General features: G+C 36.2%; 1 non-coding gene across 1 annotated transcript; it reads left to right on the top strand.

Annotated features, from left to right (window-relative positions):
- Positions 1–6,302: 6,302 nt before the first annotated feature.
- Positions 6,303–6,409, top strand: LOC111727143. The gene has a single exon (XR_002774766.1). It is a non-coding gene; the product is annotated as a U6 spliceosomal RNA (small nuclear RNA).
- Positions 6,410–10,915: the final 4,506 nt, after the last annotated feature.

Raw genomic sequence — 10,915 nt, 5'->3', positions numbered from 1 at the left:
CAAGCGAGTCTCCTGCCTCAGACTCCCAAGTAGCTAGGAACACAGGCGCTCACCACAATGCCCCAATATTTTTTGGTTGCAGCTGTCATTGTTGTTTTGGCGGGCCTGGGCTGGATTTGAACCCGCCACAGGTGTATGTGCCTGGTGCCTTAGCCACTTGAGCCACAGGTGCTGAGTGAAAAACAGATTTTTAAAACACATTTCAGGAATGAGAATAGTTACCTGGCCATTTGGGAAATCCACTTCAGTTCTGTTGGAAAAGAAATTAAGTTGGGTAGCGCCTGTGGCTCAAAGGAGTATGGCACCGGCCCCCTGTGCCAGAGGTGGCAGGTTCAAACCCAGCCCTGGCCAAAAATTGCAAAACAAACAAACAAACAAACAAACAAAAAAAAAAAACAAAGGAAATTAAGTCGAATGGTTACCAGTGTTTCTTGAGAAAGAGCTTTGAAGTAGTAATACGTAAGGTGTATTTTCTCATAAATGTCATTAGTGATCTTAGTAATAAGAACCTTTAATTTAGTAGTAAAGGAATTTGCCAAAAGTTCAGAACAGCATCAATATGCCATTTTTGATGCTTCTCTTCCTATAAACAGCAACTCTCAATTTATTTCATAGAGTAGAAGTTATACCATCAGTCTAATCAATGAATGTATGTATGTTTTAGTTATTAATGAGATTTAATATATCAATTTCTTTTCTGGTTAGTGGAAATGACAGACACAACAAGAACTCAGGTTACCACTGATGACTACTGTGATATCATATTTTTTTAATTTTACAATATTTCTTTTTTTTATTATTGTTTGAGATTCATCGAGGGTACAAAGAATTAGGATACACTAATTGCATCTGTTAGATGAAGTCTTTCTTATAATTGTGTCCTGCCCCCCAAAGGTGTGCCATACACCATGAGCCCCTCCTCCCCTCTCCTCCCTCATTCCCCTACCTCCCCCGTGAGTTAGATCATCCACTGCCTTCAGATTAGAATTGAGTACATAGGATTCTTGCTTCTCCATTCTTGTGATACTTTACTAGGAGGAAGTGTTCCCCTGCATCCAGGGTAATACAAAAGATGTAAAGTCTCCATCTTTTTCAATGGCTGAATAGTATTCCATGGCATACATATACCACAGCTTGGTAATCCATTCCTGGGTTGGTGGGCATTTAGGCTCTTTCCACATTTTGGCAATTATAAACTGAGCTGCAATAAATAGTCTAGCATAAATGTCCTTGTGATAAAATAATTTTTTTTCTTCTGGGTAGATGCCCAGTAATGGGATTGCAGGACCAAATGGGAGGTCTAATTTGAGTTCTTTGAGGATTCTCCATACTTCTGCCATCTTTGCAATCTCATATTAAGGGAGTTATTGACTTAACAGTTCCTAGGATTGCAGGATATTGTGCCTCATTTCTAGCAGAACAAAATGAAACAATAAACTTTTTTATTTAGAATTGATTGACATTCCTTTTATAAGTCTTGTTCCAATTCATAAGATTTCAGTAATTATTTATCTCCAAAGTCTTGTTTTCTTCAGCAGCATATGTCCAACTGGATGGATGCTCTGAGCAGATCATCTTAAGAAACATCAAAGCCCAAACAGACTCCATTTCCCACTATAATAAAATCATGCTCTTATGGGGCATTAAGACCACACTAGCCTGGCTGTGTATCTTGTGACTACTGTGATGTTATTAGGATCCAAAACTATCTAGATGGCTTAAATGTGACATTTGAAAACTGAGTATCATAAATTTTGCTATCACTGGATTTCATTCATTTTTTTTTTCAGGCAAGCAAGCATTTAACAGATATGTTCCCTGTTTGATTTGAAATTCCTGATATTCTTAAATAAAGTTTAAGGCAGACTGTGATAAGCAAATCAGAATGGTCAGGATCACACATAAAAGGTGTGGCATGACTAAGGGGAACATTTTAAGGGGAAGTCAAGTTGTAGCTATAAAGTTCTTTAGCCTATTTAAAAGTAAGCTATTCCCTTAAGAAAAATTCTCTCTCCCAACGCCTCAGAATACCAAGGACAATATGGCTATGGTTCCTAATCAAAAGATTCGAATATTTATGGAACTTACTTATTTTTCTTTTGAGACACAACTAAAAAAACTCATCTCTAATAGTGAAAACCATAGAGAAATGCAATTATTTTTCTAGAAAGTGTCAGTGTTACCTATTATTTTTTGTAATGGAATACCTAAAATATTCACAAAACATATTAACAGAGTCATGACTATGAACATACCTTAATGTGGTGATTATTCTCATGATTATGCAACTGAGAATTCCTCTGTATCTGTGTATTAGCATAGTTATTTTGGGAATCATCTACCATTGGCCATTTGCTGAGAGAAATGCTTTAACTGAAATTTGACAGGCTTTTTCTATAAAAAAGTATATATTAGGCTCGTGGGCCCTATGATTGTTGTTGACTACTCAACTCTGTCATCACGGTGTTGAAGCTGGTGACTGCACAGAAGTGAATGTACGTGTCTGTGTTCCAATAAAACTGTATCTACGAAATGAGATGGCAGGTCAGATTTGGTCTGCGAGTAGTAGTTTGCCAAGTCCTGCTTTTAACAGTTGCACAGTAGACATTATGACATTTTGATATTAGCCTCTATTTGGAACTAATATATGTCAAAAGCATTCCTACCATTAAGAGCATTTGAAAACTCAAGATTAATTTGTAGAGTAATAGGAATGGTTTGTAGTGAAATAATGATATAATTTCTAAACTTTGCACAGTTTGCAAATGTGTGAAGTTAAAATAAAAAGTCTGTGATTACTTTGAACTCCCTAGATGGACCTGTTCAAGTATAAGCAGGTGGTTATTATCAACATGTACTGTTTTTGCAAAGAGCATGGTTCCAAAACAAATATCATTGTATTGTACAGTTCGAAATTAGAGTATATTGCTATTTTACTCATTTTAAAATTTGAGGATTTGACAATTTGTACTAGTATCTCAATATAATACCCTATGGAACATAGGTTACACTGGTGTGATTTCAAAGCTTTCTTCTGTTCTGATGATCAGTGGTTCTATGCAAATGAACACATCAATATTCCTATTGACTGCAACTAAATTTTGAAAGTACGTGAAGCATGGGCTACTCTATGTCCAGAGAATTACCAATTGCCTCCTACACATCCTGATTATTATGATGCTTTCTAGGGTCTTAATTCTGAATAGCTAAATTTTATGAGGCTTTCACAATTATTTTTTTCTTCATTCTAAATGGATTTGGAACACCTATATTTAACACGTCAGAAAGCATTTCAAAAACAATAGCTTAATTTTTAATTGTTGTTCACCAGGTTGCCAAAATTTATTTTGGTTGTGTTTAGTTCCTTGACAACTTTGGATGTTTTCCACTTTTTATATTATATTGAGAAATTTTTTCAAACACATGAAAGTTGAGAAAACGTACCTCTACCCATCATAATTGTCAATGGTCAACAAATTAACAAAAATCAACAATAATTTTTTTTTGCAGGTTCATATATTCCTCTATTTTAGTTTGTGAGAATTCATAAGTGTGTCTTTGAAAAGTTCATGATGTCCTTTCCCCACAAAGACTTCACTGTGATTGCTAACTGGTATGGACATGTCAATAATCCTCTTACCATCATCACACATCACAATACTAAAAATGTCTCAATCATCTAATGTACAGTCCACATTCAAATTTCTGGGGCAGCTTTTAAAATCCTTTTAAAAAGAATTTGCAGAGTTTTTTTTTTAAAAGTCTGGATGTAAACAAAGTTTCAATACTATCCTAATTATTTACAGAGTACTTTTTTCCAGAAAAAGCAGTAATTGGGAATTAATTATAACACCCCTTCAAAGTCCTTCCTGAAACATGGAAATAAGGATGAAAACACCTCTGTTCCAAAATTTTTGGGGAAGAATTACACATCTTGGATGGAACATAGGGATAGACATTCCAAGCAAAGGAGCAAATAAAATAAAAACTCAACAATATATATGTTTACAAATCACTCTTGGCTCCTCACCTCCAAAGGCATAAAACCCAAAGCATTTCATTAAGACCTCCCAGAATTCTGAGCTTAGAATTCTGCGTTTCCTTTGTACTTCCTATGTCATCCTCTATAAATCCTGCATTTCCTCAAACAGGACTTGGCCCAGCTGTTTCCTCTGTAACTATTATCCTGCATTTCCTTACATTTGCTGCTCTTTTATGAACAAGAAAAAAAGGAACTGTTAACCAAAGAATTATGAGACTCAAAAACTTGGACGGGAGAGATTTCTTTCTCATGAAGGCTGTGAACTGCAGGTTGGCCATCCTGCAGGATGGACAGCAACAGCCTTGGGCAGAAGATGAAAGCGTGTACTTCTAGGGAGGGACAATTTATGCTGTGTGAGATGACAGGATATACATATTTAAAGAGCTAGGGGAGGACTCATGGATGTTTAAAATTAATCTTATTTTTGTTGTTTAGGATTCACTGAGGGCAAGATATAGGTTAGGTTACACTGATTGCATTTGTTAGGTAAAGTCCCTCTTATAATTGTGTCCTGACTCCAAGAGGTGTGCCATACATCATGATCCCCATCGCCTCCCGCCACCCCTCTCCCTGCTCCCTCATTCCTCTACCTCTAACCTTGCATTAGGTCATCTACTTTTATGAAAGGAGAAACACGTCCATGCACGATTGGCATTAGCACGATTGAGGGGGGTGGTAGTTTTGGGCGCTCTGATGTCAAAGGTGAAACAGGTTACAAAAACTCTCACTGTGCATCCTCTCTTTTTTAGAACCTCTCCGTGGTCAGTGGCCTGTTTATCAGCAAGGAGGGCTGGACAGCTGTGGTGCTGAAACTGAAAAAAAGGAGGAGCAATGTCACTCAGGCGATTGACATATGGTGCAGAACAAATCTTTCCAAAAGGCTGCTTCCATTTAATCCTTAGCGAGGAAAGCCTGACTGAGGTTGACAAGGGAGGGTCATCACAAGGCATGTACAACCTGCTGTCCCACCCTGTCCAGGAACACAGTTTTAAACTTTCCCTTGGATCACTTTGGGCAAGATGGGGCCAGTTCAGTAAGTTGGGGGACTTAGGTTTTAATTTTGTTTCTCAGCACAGAACTTGAAAGTAGAATGATCCCTCCCTGATTATAATTTATCCTTGAATTCAAGAATTCGTGGATTTATTATGGTTCGTTCTTTTAGCACCTACAAGAATTTCCTATGTTGCCCCCTCAAATTCTAAGTAACTTTAAAGAATAGCAAGGCAAAAGGCAGAAATAGACGGGAACAGAATAGAGACTAAGTCAGACAGAGGTAATGGTTTTCTGCCGTGCAGCCCATGGGAAAGAAACGAACATGGAGAAAGGTAAACCCCGAGCTTAGAATTTGACACTATCTCTGAAGAAAGGGGAGACAGCAAAAATGGGTAAAAGGCATTGGTGATGGGCAAAGATGTAGCAGATGGAGATACCGGAATTAGCAAACCCTTCCGCATAAATACACTCACAGACAGAGCAGCAGGAGAGAATGAGTCTGCGCGAAGAAAATCACTGTTACAAAGTATCAGCATCTAATTGTAACTGCTGGGAAGCAAGTCATTGCAAAATCATCCTGTGAGCAAAGGCTGATGAATGAAGATGCTGATAGTGCCCAGTAGTACAAATTTAAGTAGGAGTAATTCCGCTTTGCAGGCCTTTTTGAGTAATAATCCTCACTGTACTTGGAGAAAAAGCCCTTTGGAAACTCCATGAGTTTCTTTCCAAATCCTGGGTTTTTGAGGGGATACTCAGCCTCTCCCAAGTGGTTGTCTGGAAGTTTAGTCCCAAGCTAGACATTTCAACATTTCACCCAGTCTGTAGCAGTAGTAGAAGAAAGCCATCTGTGCTTAGGGAGATGTTATTGACTGAAAGGTGGCTTCATGAGGAGGGGCAAAGTGGAGGCAGGAAAACTGGTGGACAACTATTGCGGAGTTCAAACTTGGGACGACAAGGCTGAACTCAGGCTGTGCTCAGCCCAGTTGCATTGCTGCATATTTAATCCTGTTGCATAAAACAGTATAAATTCTGACTAGTACAAAGATTAGCAAAATGGACAGACGTGTGTAAACTATTCAGTGGTTTTAGTTATCTGTTCTTCACCTCTCAGAGCTCATGTCAAGGTGAATGTTAGTGAAACATTCCTGACTTCTTGGCCTCAAGCTTGTTTTTGCTTATTGCACATCTGCTCTAATCCCTGAGAATACCCATTCCCTAAATATTCTGTTCAAACGCCTTTAACTTAATTTAAAAAATTAATAGCCTTGTGCTCGCTTTGGCAGCACATATACTAAAATTGGAACGATACAGAGAAGATTAGCATGGCCCCTGTGCAAGGATGACATGCAAATTTGTGAAGTGTTCCATATTTAAAAAAGAAAATCAATAGCCTTTATTTTTTAGGACAGTTTTAGGTCCACAGAAAAATCTAGTAGAAAGTACACATCATTCTCATATACCGTCTGCTCCCCCTTCTACCAGCCTTCCCCAAGTATCAACATCTCCAAGAAGAGAGATAAATTTGTTATAACTGAAGAACTTCAACTAACATCACACGAAGTTCTTCATGGCTTATATGAGGGTTTACTCTTGGTGTGTATTCTATGACTTTGGAAAGATGTATAATGCCACACCTACCCTTGTAGTATCATGTGGAATAGTTTTACTGCCATGAAAATCCTCTGTACTCTGCCTGCCTATCTCTGTCTCTCTAATCCCTGGCAACTGCTATTTTTATTATTATTATCTTCATAATTTTTCTATTTTCAGAATGTCACATTGTTGGGATTCTACAGTATGTACCATTTCATGTTGGCTTTTTATTTTTTCACTTAGTAATATACATTTAAGTTTCTTTTGTACTTTTTCATGGCTTGATCACCCATTTCTTTTTAGCAATAAATAATATTCCATTGTTTGGATACACGAGTTTGTTTATCAATTTACCTACTGAAGTATATCTTGCTTGCTTCCAAACCGTAGCAATTCTGAATAAAACTGCTGTAAACATTCATCTGCAGGCCTTTGTGTGAACATCATTTTTAACTCATTTGGATAAATACCAAGATGCACTCTGGAGAGGATATTTGCTTTTGTAAATATCCTCTCCAGAGTACCAAAACATCCTTTAAAGTAGCTGTGCCAGCAGCTCCAGCAATGAATGGAGTTTTGGTTAGCCTACATCCTGCTGGCATTTTCTATTCCCAGCGATCTAGATTTTGACCAATATCACAGATGTGTCCTGGTACCTCACTGTTGTTTTAATTTGCAATTTCCTAATGACATACGGTGTTGAGAACCTTTTCATCTTATCTGCCATTTGTATATCTTCTCCTATGAGGTGTCTGTTCAAATCGCTCATCATTTTTAATTGGGTTGTTTCCTTATTGTTGAATTTTTAAGAATTGTTTCTATATTTTGGATAACAGTACTTTACTAGACATGTCTTAACATTTTTTCCCCATGCTTGTCTTCTAGTTCTCTTGATTTTGTCTTTCCCAGGGCGACATTTTTACATTTTAATGAAGTTCCGCTTATTAACTATTACTTTCATGAATTGCACCATTTTTGTTTTATCAAAAACGTCATCATCTCACTAAAAAGTTCACCTGGGTTCTCTCCTCTGTTGTCTTACTAGGGGGATTATAGTTTTGTGTTTTAAACTTAGGTCTATCATCCATATTAAGTTAATTTTTTTGTGAAGGATGTGATCTCTGTGTCTAGATTTGTTTTTGATTTTGCATATGGATATCTAGTTGTTCCAGCACCATTTGTTGAAAAATGGTATTAGTTTCATTGTATTGTTTCCATACCTTTGCCAGGGATCAGCTGAGCACATTTACATAGTTATATATAATGTGTATAGATGGATCTAGTTCAGGCTCTCCATTCTGTTCCACTGCTCTAGTTGTTGCCATTGCCCCACTGTCTCGACTACTGTACCTTTAGAGTAAGTCTTGAAGTTAGGTAGGGAGAGTTCTCTGACTTTATTCCTCTTCAATATTGAGTAGTTTATTCTGGGTCTTTTGTTAGACAGTAAACTTTAGAATCAGCTTGTCAATATCTGCAAAATAGTTTGCTGAGATTTTGCATAGTATCTATAGATCAATTTGGGAGAACTGGAATTTTGACAATAGTCTTCCTTTCCATGAACATGGGATGTCTCTTCATTTATTTATTTACTTGTTTTATACTTTTCATCAGAGTTCCTCTCTTCAAGCTTGTACATATTTTGTCATATTTTTACCTAAGTATTTCATTTTGAGGGGTACTAATATAAATTGTAGTGTATTTTTAAGTTGAATATATACTTATTGATTGGTAGTAAATAAGAAATCAATCGACTTTTATATATTGACCTTACATCCTATGACTTACTGTAATCAATATTAGTTATGAAATTTTTTTTTGTAAATTCTTTTGAATTTTCTACCTAGCTAATCATGTCATCTGTGAACAAAGAAAGTTTCATTTATTTATTTAGTTTTTCAATTTGTATACTTTTTTTTTATCTTACTGCATTAGTTAGGACTTCCAATACAATGTCAAAAGCAGTAATGGCAAAAGACATCCTGATTTTCATAGGAAGCTTTGAGTTTCTCAATATCATCATAGCTTCTGCTTTCCTGTATATTTTCTTTATCAAGTTGAGGAAATTTCTTGCATTTAATAGCTTGCTGAAAGATTTTATCATGAATGGATATTAAGTGTTATCATGAATAGGTCATGGGTGATTTTTTTGCACATTTTGATGTGATCATGTGGATTTTCTCCCTTTGTCTATTGATGTAATAGATTACCTTAATTAATTTTGAATATCGAGCCAGCCTTGCATCTGTAACAACTCCTCTCATTTTCTTTTTCAGACATTGTTAGTAAATAATGTCTTCTGTCTTTTCTGTTTTTCTTAGTCACCTAGTTAGAGGCTTATACATTTTATTGACTTCTTAAGAAAACAGTTTAAAAAATTTTGTCTATTGATTTAAAAAAAAATTTCTCCATTCAATTTTATTGAGTTTTGCTCTAGCATTTATTGTTTCTTTTTTCCTGCTTACTGTAGAGTTAATTTGCTGTTTTCCAGTTTTGTAAAGGAGAAGCTTAGTTGTTGATTTTAGATCCTTTTTCTTTTCTAATATATGCATTCAATGCTATAAATTTCCCTCTGAACACTGCTTTCACTGCATCCCACAAATATTGATAAGTTGTATTTTTATTTTCATTTAGTGCAATGTCTTTTTTGGTGATTTGATGATTATGAGAAGTAGTTTATCCTCAGTTTGAGACATCCCAAAAGGACTGGGTTCCTCTCACCACCTACACCTTCAATTTCATTCAGTCACTGGGTTGCTGCTTGAAATCATTTGTTCTCTCTGGGCTTCTCATCTGTAAAATAAAAAGGTCAAATGGGCTGCATTTTAACCTTTAATGCATTGTCGTCTTTTTATAAATGTCTGTTGGTTAAATGAAGACAATACAGTTGATGGATTGTTTTAAAATCCTAGCAATATATTCTGAGCAAAATTGTAAAAACAAAACAAATAAACATACTTCTTTCAGTCACAACTACTACATAATTTGTGGAACAAAATGTAATATAAAAATATAGATCCCAGTTTCAAAGAGGAGCAAAAGGTGTCACTAAAGATACCAAAATAATGAGTGACTGAAGCAGAAGGACATTTTGAGGCCAGGAGTTTGGGACCAGCCTGGACAACATAGCAAGACCCCATCTCTACAAAAAATTTAAATAATTAATTGGCTTTGTGGCATATACCTATTGTCCTAGCTACTAAGGAGGATAAGGTTGGAGGATCACTTGAGCTCAGGAGTTTGAAGCTGTGGTGAACAATGAACATGCCACTGCATTCTAGCCTGGGAGAGGGTGAAACTTGCTCTCAATATACATAGTATATAAAGATACTAAAATGTGAAGAAAAAGAACATTTTTTATCTGAGGAATCTGAGCACTTTCAAATTACTAGTCCCAGAGGGGTAGTAAACTGAGACAGCAATTTGGTTCTACGTCTGCCCTTTTGAGCTATGCATGTTCATCTATTGAAACTGCTATTGCAACAAGTAACTCTGAATTAACCTAACAATGCCTCCTTGGCCACTATATCCCACGCTCTGTAAGTTGACACTGTATATACATCACTAATCAGTGTTTTCACAGTAAAACAATGAGAATTCCTGACAGGACTTTGTGTTAGCTCACTGCCTGCATCTCCTTCCTTTTCCTTTTTTTCCCCTTAAAAATCTGCCTGTAACAGAGGCCAAACAGAGATTATTACCAAGGTTCCTTGGGCCTGAGCTGTCCAGACAGCTGTCCTTAGTTTAGCTCAAGCAAACTTTTAAAATCACATTTTGTGCTTTAGTCTCTTCCTGGTAGGTCAACACATATAAAACATTTTACTTTCTCTATTGAGCGCTAGACTTACCTTGGTGTTTTTCATTTACTATTTGATGTTATTCTAATAAAAAGAATAATTTGTTAAAATATTAGCGTGAATTTTACTATCCATCTCTATATTGTACAATGCCAATTATAAATGAAATATAAATATCTTTAGTTTGTATGCCCAGTCACCCAAATTTCACAGTTCCTGTTCCAGAGTTAGTACTAGCGCATGTGTTTCATTCTTACCAGTACAGAGGAAACATTGCCTGAGACAAACTCAACTTCTTTTGCTCACTTCTTGATTTTGCTGCATCTCATCAAAACTATACCTTTGTAGAAATAGTTTGTTGGAGTAACATTTTTCAAATCTGATTTTGGTTCACTATGATAAAATGTGCCTAGATCTTCTGAGAAAGATGGCTGAATGTTTGAATGATGAATCACATTACAGTGAATCCTATTAAGTTAAAGACAAATAGAAG

Source organism: Otolemur garnettii, unplaced genomic scaffold (assembly GCF_000181295.1).
Source record: "Otolemur garnettii isolate 467f Iridium unplaced genomic scaffold, OtoGar3 scaffold00095, whole genome shotgun sequence".
NCBI lineage: Eukaryota > Metazoa > Chordata > Mammalia > Primates > Galagidae > Otolemur > Otolemur garnettii.
Note: the sequence above shows the minus strand (reverse complement) of the source record. Positions and strands in the feature narration are given on the sequence as shown.